At 36.1% G+C, this 9679-nt stretch overlaps 2 pseudogenes; both read left to right on the forward strand.

The window, feature by feature from the left end:
* LOC105822206 overlaps positions 1-2017 on the forward strand; it is a 3552-nt pseudogene extending 1535 nt beyond the window's left edge.
* Positions 2018-2202: 185 nt separating this feature from the next.
* Positions 2203-8484, forward strand: LOC105822207 (annotated as a pseudogene).
* The last annotated feature ends 1195 nt before the right edge of the window (positions 8485-9679 follow it).

Here is a 9679-nt window from a genome sequence, read left to right on the forward strand (position 1 = left end):
GGCAATCCCCAAACATCATATCATTTTTTTCTGTAAATATTTCAGTATGTATTTTAAAAGATTAAGGATGCTAAAAAAGGACATAAAAACAACCATGATAGGATTGTTATACTTGAAAAAATTAACAATGATTTCTTAATATCATTGTATAATTAAGTGTATACATTTTCCTGTTCTATATTTCTCACGTATAATTTGCCGTTTTATCTGGTGAATCAACCAGAATTAGGTTTGATTTTTACTGTGTTTCCTTGCCCATATTCAATTCTTTAAAGTGATTCACTAAGTGTAACCCATATTCCAGCAGAGGGGGAGAGTTGGGAGGATCCAGAGTTATTCTGATGTCAAATAGTTTTTTTTTTTTTTTCTGGTAATCTCCTTGGGGTTGGTGAAAAGTGGAAGATGGAAGAAAAGACTCATATCTGAGTAGATGCTTCAGAAGCATGTAAAGAAAAAGGTGGCCAAAGGAAGCTCCTTTGGCTGATGACCCGTAGGAGCTGAGCTGTGATACCTAGTGTAAATTTTAGGTTTTCTTTTTATGTGTTAATCATGACTTTAATGAAATTTATTAAATGCCTCCTATCCAGCATCACCATTACTTAGCAAAGCAAAATTAAAAACAAGTAGAGCATGTACAGCTGTAGTAGTAAACTGGCCAGTGGTTTTCAGAGAGCAGCCACAGAACAGCAGTCATCAATGTAAAGTAACAAGTGGCAGCTAAGACATATAAGCCCCTCATAGGAATCCTAAAACACTCAAGAGGGAATCGAATTTCCTATAGTAAAAGCAGAGCCTTAGTTTCTTTTAATTATATATTAAAGAAGAAGGTGACCCCATAAGGTTGGATAAGGGTTAAAAAGAATATAGCATTATTAGTTAATCAGAGAATACAGTGTGAAACAGTTTTACTACATCTTATAAAGTGATAGCATTTGGGATATAATGTAGAACCCAATAGGAAAATAGCTATTAGGAGTAAAGGAACATACAACTCTTCTATTTGAATGGTTGACCACTTATTATTTTTTTATTGCTCTTATGTTTACTCTTAGTGGTAGTGAACTGCTACAAACAAAATTGCTAGGTCAAGGCCAACAGTGAGAGAATTAAGAAGCTCATGAGTACATACATTTAAAGGCTTGTGAGGTTTGTTTTTTCCTCAGCTTTTATCAAATATTTTTTCTTTCCTAAAATTGGTCTTTGCATTTACTGAATTGATTTAATTATATTCCTTAGTTCATTCATGAAATATTATCATTGGTCAATGCAAAATCCTTCTTTTGTTTCATATTATATTATTACATTCCCCATCCGTACTTCTATTTCCAACTTCTCAGTCCCTATCATATTTAGTATATTTCTTCCATTCTACCTTTCTTAATAAATGTGATATTGTGTTTTAGCTTAATATAAATGGTCTTGATATAAATATTTATTTTTTTATTACACCATACTGTGTTTATAAGTTATACATATTTCTAACTGGACATTTAGCTTAGTAAATCTCACTTCTTTCAAGTATTTCTTTATATGCATATTCCCCATTTTACTTATTGGTACCATAACTAGTACCACCATGAATATTTTTGTACATGTGTTCTTTTGGACCTGTGTAAGAGTTTCTCTGCAGTATATAGCTAGGAGTAGGATTTCCGGGTTGTTGGACATTCCTACACTTAATTTCTCTAAATACTAACAATATTTCTTCATAATGGCTGTAACAGTTTGTGACTAGAAATACAATATTACCATTTCTCTAGATCTTTGTCAGTATTTGGAATTATATGAATTAATAATTTTTCCCATTTTTATACATATAAAATAATATTTTCCTGTTTAATCTGCACTTCTCTGAATACCAGTAAGTTTGACCATGTCATCGTTAAGTGATTGCAATCTAGATTTCTTCTTTTGTAAATTGTTCGTGTCCCTTGTCCATTTTTATGTGGACCGTCTGAGTTTTTCTTGATGATTTTCATTTCAGTTATCTACTCCCAATTTGTTGTCCATCTCTTGACTTTGTATGTGGTGACTTTCTATAAACACGGATCTTTAATGTTTGTCACTTTTCCTCAAGATTTGTTCTTTTTTTGGCTGGGTGGTGTGCAGGCAGGGGGCTTGGAGCGCACCTCGGGCTCATTCCCAGCCCCACTTAAATGTCCCCCAGTGCCCTCACAGGACCCCACCACCGCCACCACCATCATGGATCCCTCCGCAATCAGCGGCGCCATCTGCTTCCTGACCCGGCCCAAGGCCTTCGTGGTGTCTGTGGATAAGGACGCCACACTCAGCTGCCAGTTTGTGGGCAACCCCATGTCGGAGGTGAGCTGGAAGAAGGACCAGCTGCCGGTGGAGGCGGGCGCGCGCTTCTACCTGGCCCAGCACTGCGACCTGTACCGCCTCTCTGGGTGGCGCTGGCAGAACGTGTGCCGTGCGCGACGCCCTCGGGGCGGTGGACGCCGAGGCCGCGTGCACAGAGCAGGCCCCGCACTTCCTGCTGCGCCCCGCGTCCCTCCGTGCGCCAGGGCTGCGAGGCCCCGTTCCGCGGGCGCGTGGGCGGCCCCCCAGCCAGGACTGGGGCTCCTGTGAGCCCGGCACCCCTCGTGTGCCTGTGGGCAAGCTACGTTCTTTTAGAGTGTTCCCTAAGAAGTAGTTCTCCACCTCAAGGTCATGGATAATCTCCTACGTAAACTTTTATTAGCTTTTTATTTTAATTTTGCCTTTCATGTTTTGGTTTTTAATACATCTGGAGTCCACATCTGGAGATTATGTGAGGTAAAGGATCCGGTTTAATTTTTTCTGTCGAATGCACCAATTTTCCCATCCTCGTTTGCTCTTTTCTCACTAAATGGTGATAACACCTCTGTCATACATACCCCAGGTTTTCATATACAGATGCATCTGTTTCTGGGCTTTTAAATTTTATTCCATTAGTCTCTGATCCTGTGCCACTGTTTTTCAAACAATGGTTTTGTACTGTCTTAATTTTTTATAATACCTTTTAGTTGGATGGTGATTATCCTGGGTTTTCTATGTGGATTATCAAGTCACCTTCAAATAATGAACACTTATCTCTTCTAATTGTTTTTGCCTGCTATTTCTCTTTCTTGCCTTATTATATTAGCCAGGATGTCATGTAGTATGTTGAATAGTAGCTGTGGTGGTGGCATTTTTATCTTATCAACCTTAAAAGCAGTACCTCAAAAGTTTCTCCATTAATTATGATGTTTTCTATAGGGCATTAATAAATAGCCTTAAAGAAGTTAAGAAAATTCTACCCCTAGTTTTTTATTTAAAAAATTATAATCGAATGTTGAACTTTATCGGATGCCTTTCTTCTGTCTGTTGAGGTAATCATGTATTTTCTTCTTTAATCCGTTCCTGTGCTGAAATATGTTAATAGATTTTCTGATATTAAATTATTTTCGCATTTCTAGAATAAACTCTAATAAGTATTATTAGGGTTATTTTTTCAAATACCCGGTTGGATTCTGTTAGCTGATATTTTAGGGAGTTTCCTTCTAAGTTTTCTGGTTAGTGAAATTGCCCTATAATTTTCTTTTCTGTACTGTCCTCATCTCATTGTTATTAAGATTTGTACCAACCTGAAAAATGAATTGGGCAGTTTTCACAATTTTTCTAATTTTGGGTAAATATATATAACATATAAATGATCTACTCTAGTTCGGTGGAACACCCCTGTAAGACCACTTGGGCACTTTTTTAAAAATAGGTTTTCATATTACTATTTTAATTTTTTTAATCATTATTGGCCTATTCAAGTTTTCTGTTTTCTGTTGTGCTAATTTTGTTGTTAATGTATTTTCCCGTTCTCTTCATTGTTGGTTTTCAAAAATATTTGGATATAATTTTTTATAGATCTTTACTTTTAAAATGTTTATTTTAGCTATTTGTCCCTTTTATTATGTATATTTTGTTTACTTGTATTTTATTATTATTTTGTTGAACTGTTCTTTCCTGAGGTTATATATAATAGTCTTTTTAAAGAAGCTGCTTCTGGTAGTATTAACCTTTTTTTCAATACCATTTAATTGTTTTTTATTCTTTATTATTTTCTTCCTTTTTGTTTCTTTGGGTATACTCTTTTATGCCTTCAGTTGTGCTGATTTTTCAACTTTTCCTATATTCTAATAAATATATTGAGAGCCACAAATTTCCCTAACAAATTTGTCCTAGATAGAACACTGTTTGTCCACAATTTGTCCACATAGAACACTGTTCCCGACAACTCTAGGATAAACCTTCTTTTCAGTCACACAATAAAGAGTTAATTATTAGAAGACTGGAATCATTCAGAGAATGTTATGAAAACAATGCAATTAAGCTGTGAATCAATAACTCAAGAGTAACTGGAAAAATTTTACATAGTTTCAAGTAACTGAAGTCACAGAAAAATTCAGATAAAAATTAGAAAACAGGCCAGGCGTGGTGCCTAACGCCTGTAATCCTAGCACTCGGGGAGGCCAAGGTGGGAGGATCATTTGAGGTCAGGGGTTCCAGACCAGCCTGAGCAAGAGTGAGACCATGTCTATACTAAAAATAGAAAAAATTAGCTAGGTGTGGTGGTGCATGCCTGTAGTCCCAGCTACTTGGGAGGCTGAGGCAGGAGGATTGCTTGAGCCCAGGAGTTTGAGGTTGCCGTGAGCTAGGCTGATGCCACGGCACTCTACCCAGAACAACAGAGCAAGACTCTTGTCTCCAAAAAAAAAAAAAAAAAATTAGAAAATATTTGAAACTGAAGGATCATGGAAACACTGCAGATGAAAACTTTAATGGTGCAGCTAACCAGTACTTTGAGGGAAAATTATAGCTGTAAATCATTATATTAGGACAGAATAAAGATGAAGAGAACAATAAAGTTATGGGAAAAAATGAAATAGAAAATGAATAGTCAGTAGAGAATATTGAGTATAGTATCAAGTAAGTTAAAAGGAATAATAAAACTCACAAACTTTTGGCAAGATGGTTCAAGAAAAAAGAAGACATATAACCATTATCAGGAATGAAAAGACTGAAGATGCTACAGACAGGGAAAAGATAAGAAAATAATGTGAACAATATATAACATGGGAATGTACATTGGTGCAGCCATTTCATGAAACAATTTGGCATTATCTTAATAGATAAACATTTATGTACTCATCTGCTGGCACTTCCACTTCTAGGTTCAGGAGAAACTTATATACTAGGAGAAATGCACAAAAAGTTCACAGCAGCATTACAAGTTAAAGCAAAATTCTGAAAGCAATCCAGATGCCCATGCCCATGGACAGGAGAATAGATAAATAAAGCATATTCTCAAGTTAATATTATATGGCTATCAAAATGATTGAACTACATCCAAATGCAAAAATTCTGCTACATAAAATTGAGTGAAATCATTATTAGGTTGGTGCAAAAGTAATTGTGGTTTTAGCATTGTTGAAATTTGCTATTTGGTATCAGAATACATTCTTAAATGTGGTCATATTATACATCATTTTAATGTACATTTCTCGCTTTATGTTTTTTGCTAACAACTTATTATTTGCTGTTTATATTTATTTTAGACTATGGAAATGATGTTAGATAAAAAGCAAATTTGAATGATTTTCTTATTTGAGTTGAAAATGGGTCATAAAGCAGCGGAGACAACTTGCAACATCAACAATGCATTTGGCCCAGGAACTGCTAAGGAACGCACAGTGCAGTGGTGGTTCAAGAAGTTTTGCAAAGGAGATGAAAGCCTTGAAGATGAGAGTGCAATGGCTGGACATTGGAAGTTGACAACGACCAGTTGAGAGCAATCATCAAAGCTGATGCTCTTACAACTACAGGAGAAGTTGCCGAAGAATTCAACATTTGTTTGCATTTGAAGCAAATTGGAAAGGTGAAAAAGCTCTATAAGTGGGTGCCTCATGAGCTGACTGAAAATAAAAAAAATTGTCATTTAGAAGTGTTGTTTTTTCTCTTCTCATACGCAACAACAGCCAACCATTTCATGATTGGATTATGACATGCGATGAAAAGTGGATTTTATACGACAACCTGTGATAACCAGCTCAGTGGTTGGACCGAGAAGAAGTTCCAAAGCACTTCCCATAGCCAAACTTACACCAAAAAAAGGTCCTGGTCACTGTTCGGTGGTCTGCTGCTGGTCTAATCCACTGCAGCTTTCTGAATCCTGGTGAAACCATTACATCTGAGAAGTATGCTCAGCAAACCAATGAGATGCACTGGAAACTGCAATGCCTGCAGCCGGCATTGGTCAGCAGAAAGGACCTAATTCTTCTCCACGCATAACTAACCACACAACCAATGCTTCAAAAGTTGAAGGAATTGGGCTACGAAGTTTTGCCTCGTCCGTCATATTCTCTGGACCTCTTGCCAACCGACTACCACTTCTTCAAGCATCTGGACAACTTTTGGCAGGGAAAACACTTCCACAACCAGCAGGATGCAGAAAATGCTTTGCAAGAGTTCATCGAATCCCGAAGCATGGATTTTTATGTTACAAGAATGAACAAAGTTATTTCTTGTTGGCAAAAATGTGTTGATTGTAATGGTTCCTATTTTAATAACTAAAGATGTGTTGGAGCCTAGTTACAATGATTTGAAATTCACGGTCTGAAACCACAATTACTTTTGCACCAACCTAAATAAGTTCCAAAAGGTAAAATGTACTTAATTCTCAAAGTTAGAGTAACTTAAATTAAGCAATAGACTCTTTAGGAATATGTGTGTGTGTGTAGAGATATGTACCAGAAATGATTACAAGATTCAGGAAATATTTCTAGTGAGGGAGGTGGGGAGATGACATGGAGGAATGTCACTTAGCTGTATAAAAATGTCAGTTTTCTAGTTTTTGTGTTGGTTCACAGTATTTATCTTATTATTAAAAAATAAAATATGGCTTGTATGAGCCAATGATCAAAGTGTTATGAAGCAAGGATTTTGAGCTCAAACATTAAAATATCAAATAATTTAGCATATTAACATACTAAGGGAGAAAAGTCGTATGATCATCTTAATAGATGCAGAATATCACTTGTTAGAAGTCAACATCCATTCATGATTAAAGGAAAAAAATAAAACAAACTAGGAATACAAGGCAATTTACTTAAACTGGCAAAGAGTATTTACAGACAACACTACTACAGACTTCAAACATCATTCTAAATGGTGAAAGTTCAAAGCATTCCTGATACTGGGAACTTGTCAAGTATGCTCACTACCAATTCTATTGATCATCATGCTGGATCTTGCCAACATAGTCAATAAAAAGAAATAAAAGATGTTAAGATTGGGAGGCAAGTAATGACACTCATTAGCCATAGATGATTTGATAATCTATATGGAAAACCCAAAAGAATGTACAAAATATTTTTTAGAAATAAGAATTTAGCAAGTTAATTGGTTATAAAAGCCTACTACAATCTCCAACTTCTGATGGTTCAGCTTACAATTTTTCAGTTTTACAGTGGATTTATTGGAGTATTAAATGCATTTCTGACATAATATTTTAAAATTACAATGGGTTTATCAGGACATAACCCCATTGTAATTTGAGGGGCATCTGTGTATAAAAATCAGTTAGAAATGAAAATTTAAAAACATACCATTTATAATAGCATAAAAAAATATGAAATACATAGGAATAAATTTAACAAAAGCTGCACACATGGGCACACATGTACAGAACATATTGGAAATGATTGATAAATTTAGTTGCATTAAAATTAAGAATTTCTTTTCTCTGAATCTACTATAAAGAAGACACAAGGCTGGGTGCGATGTGCGTTTTTAGTCCCAGCTACTAGGGAGGCTGAGACAGGAGGATTGCTTGTGCCCAGGAGTTTGAGGTTGTGGTGAGCTATGATCCTATGATGGTGCCACTGCCCCTCCAGTCTGTCAGCCTTCATGACCGAGCAAGACCCCATTTCTTAAAAAAAAAAAAGCCACAAACTAGGTGAAGATAATTACAAATCATATAATTGACAAAAACTGATACCCAATATACATAAAGAATGCTTACCAAAAAACAAACAAAAAAAAGAAACCTGGAAACCTAATAGACAAATGGAGACAATGTGAGAACAGGTATTTCATAAAAGAAACTTGAATGTCCAATAAATATTATTAGGAAAAAATGGTCACCTCACTATTAGGAAATTGTGTTTAAACTACAAGAAACTTACATTCCCAGCAGACTGGCAATTATAGAATCTGATAACAACTGGGGTTAAGTGTGTGAACCATCTCAAGCACTTACTGGTGAGAATGTAAATTGGGTCAACCATTAGGTCATTAAATATGAAATGTCCGATTTGAATCAAAAATTTAGTTCATTATATCTCAAACAAGAAGCAGTACAATTAATCAAAGTATGTCCCTAAACTGTCCACACAGTTTTGCCATCTTAACGGTAGCTTGCTTATGCCAGCAGAGAAGAAGCCTGGAGAGCAAATGGCCATGAAATCATGAAAGGCATTTTCCACAGCTTGTTGAGAATTGAATATTTTTTCTTGCAAGTTGTGATCCACAGCCTGGAAGAAGTGGTAGTCAGTTGGTGCAAAGTCTGGTGATTATGGTGGGTGACAGAGTTTCCAAGTCTAGCCTCTGTAGTTTGAGCAGCATTGTTTTTTACAACGTGGTCTTGCAAGAGCATTGGTCTGTCTCCTATTGACCAATCTCGGCTACTTAATCACAAGCATCCTCATCATTTCGTTCAGTTGGTACAGCTGCAGTAGACATCAGCTGTAGTTGATTGACCAGGTTTCACGAAGCTGTAGTGGATAACGCCAGCGCTGGACCACCAAACAGACACCATTAGCTTTTTTTGATGAATATTTGGTTTTGGACTGTGTTTCAGCACTTCACCTTTCCAACTGTTGTACTGAATCCTCGTGATTTTTAAGAATCCATTTTTCATCACATGTAATAATATGGTGTAGAAATGGTTTGCTTTTATGTTGTGACAGCAAAGAAAGGCAAACTTCAAGATGATTTCTCTTCTGACTCTTGTTTAATTCATGTGGTACCCATCTATCCAGCTTCTTTACCTTGACAGTTTGTTTCAAATGGTCCAATATTGTTGGGATAGTAACGTCAAACCTTGGTGCTAATTCACACGTAGGTTGAGATGGATTCACTTCCACTGCGGCTTTCCGCTCATCATTATTCATCTTGGTCTCAGGTCACCCACATGGCTCAAGGTTAAAATCACCAAATTTATCAAACCATTGACATACTGTGCGTTTATTAGCCACATCCTTCCCAAACACTTTGAAACTCATATTTGAAAATAACACAAATTTTTGACTTATCCATGGTTTCACAAAAATTGCTTTAAAAAAAATTTCAAAGATAATCACAAGCCAAAATATGCGTTTGAAGGAATGAGGTTACCTTCACAATAAAAAGCAAACAAAAAAACAAGAAGTGTCAAAGTGAAACGTCAGAGATCTCAACTGTCAAACTTAGTACTTGAGATCAGACATTCCATGCTTAAGAACCTGATACTTCAGAGATTAATTTGTCATTAGTTAGTAAATTTAAATGTGTGGCTATCCTGATATCCAATGATTCTACTTCTAGATATTTAACCTAGAGAAAGTCTTGCATGTATGTACAGGAAGACAAGTGTAAATATAGTCATAGTAGCCATAAAATGAGAATA

This window comes from Propithecus coquereli, unplaced genomic scaffold, assembly GCF_000956105.1.
Source record: "Propithecus coquereli isolate 6110/MARCELLA unplaced genomic scaffold, Pcoq_1.0 Scaffold6, whole genome shotgun sequence".
Taxonomy (NCBI): domain Eukaryota; kingdom Metazoa; phylum Chordata; class Mammalia; order Primates; family Indriidae; genus Propithecus; species Propithecus coquereli.